Here is a 2,494-nt window from a genome sequence, read left to right as displayed (position 1 = left end):
AAAAAAAAAATAGCAAATGTTGTTAAGAATGTGGAGAAATCCAAACTTTTATACACTATGAGTGAGAATGTAACATGGCATAGCCACATTGTAAACGAGTCTGGCAACATAACTTACCATATGACCCAGCAATTGTTCTCTCAAGTATATGCCCAAAAGAAATGAAAACATATGGTCATTCAGAAATGTATACACAAACAAGTAGCATTATTTGTGATAGACACAAGGTGGAAACAACCCAAATGCCTATCAACTGACAAATGAACAAACACAATGTGGTACATTCATACAATGCAATGTTTATTTATTCAACAAAAATTAACCCCAATGTAAACGATAAACTTTGATTGATAATTATGTATCAGTGTTGACTCATTGATTGTAGCAAGTGCACCACACTGATGCGGGATGTTGAGGATTGGAAAGGCTGGTGGGGAAGCCAAGTATTATATGGGAATTCTGCACTTCTCACTCAATTTTGCTACCTAAAACTGTCCTTAAAAATATATAATTTTGGGGGCGGTGCCTGTGGCTCAAGGAGTAGGGCACCAGCCCCATATGCTGGAGGTGGCAGGTTCAAACCCAGCCCCAGCCAAAAACTGAAAAAATAAATAAATAAAAATATATATAATTTTGTAAAAAGTAAAAACAAAGGAGAAGTAATGATACACTACAACATGGATGAACCCTGAAAACATTATATTAAGTGAAAGGAGTCAGTGACAAAAGACCACGTATTACCGGATTTCATTTATATGAAATACCCAGAGCAGGGCAGTCTACAGAGATGGAAAGCATATTAGTGTTTGACTAGGGCTGGTGGGGGAGGGGAGAGAGGGAAGAAAGTGGGTGACAGCTAAAGCATACAGGATTTCTTTTGGGGGTGGTGAGAATGTTCTAAAGTTGACAGTGGTAATGATTATACATATTTATGAACATACTAAAAACCCTCAAATTGTATACTTTAAGTGGGAAAATTGTATGGTATGTGAACTATATCTCAAAAAAGCTGTTAAGAAAAAGACATTATTAGCACAGTTGAGACTAAATATAGACTGGATTAGAAAGTTGTGTTAATACACCAAAACTTTCTGATTTTGATCATTGCAAAATAATTAACGGACAACTCTAAAAGGTAAGCACGGTCATTATCCTTATTTTATAGATGCGGAAACTGAGGCACAGAGAGGTCAAATTACTTGTCCAGGATCACACAGCAGACTAAGAGCCTGTCATTTTTTTTTTTTTTTTTTTTTGAGACAGAGCCTCAAGCTGTCCCCCTGGGTAGAATGCCATGGCATTACAGCTCACAGCAACCTCCAACTCCTGGGCTCAAGCAAGTCTCTTGCCTTCGCCTCCCAAGTAGCTGGGACCACAGGCGCCCGCCACAACGCCCGGCTATTTTTTGGTTGCAGCGTCATTGTTGTTTTGGCGGTCCGGGCTGGGGATTCGAACCTGCCACCGTAGGTGTATGTGGCTGGCGCCTTAGCCGGTTGAGCTATAGGCGCCGAGCCGAGCCTGTCATTTTTAACCTCCTTATTTCTCTTTACATTCTGACCTTTTCCTTTGTAGCACTTATCACAGTTGGTAAGTAGATTTTTTTGTTGTTGTTCCACAAGACAATAAACTCCTCCAAGGCAGAGACAGATCTCTTCTGATCACCACTTCTCCATATATTTAAATAAACATTTACTGAACCTACGATGAGCCAGCTCTTATGCATTAAGGGTCAGTGAGAACATCTAGCACAGGGCTTGTCTCATTGTGGGTATTCAATAGATATCTGTAGGTAAGATGAATGGAAGATGAGTATACGGACAGGTAAATGGATGAATGGGAGGATGGGTGGGTGGATGGATGGATGGATGGATGGATTGATGGATTGGTGGATGAATGAATGAGTATACGGATGGATAGATGGATGCATGGGTTGCTGCATGGATGGACTGAGAGGCTCTGGACACAGCCTGTCTGGGTCTCCCCAGGCCCAGTACCTGTCTCATCCTCTTCACCTTGCTATCTTCCCCCTCCTACCTGGGCCCCAACCCAGGTCCCCATCTTCAGGCCTGGCACATCCTGAGAAATACACCCACTACACGGCCCTTCCTTTCTTCCTCCACCAAGGCTGTCCAAATCATCCTTCAAGGCCCTGCTAAGCCCACCTCCTCCACCACCTCACCTGCTCCCTTTCTGATCTCCTTCTAATTCACAATAACAATGGATGTCCTATGCTCCAATGAGGTAGACCTGGAGCTTGGGAGGGGCAGGTGGTCCTTCCCCACCTCCTATCCCCGGGACTGGTCAGTGGCAGGATCTGGGTGAAGCCACTGCACTAGTCACGTGGGTAAAGCTTATGTTCTCTCCCTTGGGGGGATGGAGGACCCAGGTGAAACACTCACTAGGGGCACTGACAGGAAGAAAGTCTTGGCCATGCCAGCTCCACCGGGGCTGCAGGCCGCCCCTGGCAGAGGCTGGGATGAAGCCCCACCCCTCC

This window comes from Otolemur garnettii, unplaced genomic scaffold, assembly GCF_000181295.1.
Source record: "Otolemur garnettii isolate 467f Iridium unplaced genomic scaffold, OtoGar3 scaffold00012, whole genome shotgun sequence".
NCBI lineage: Eukaryota > Metazoa > Chordata > Mammalia > Primates > Galagidae > Otolemur > Otolemur garnettii.
Note: the sequence above shows the minus strand (reverse complement) of the source record.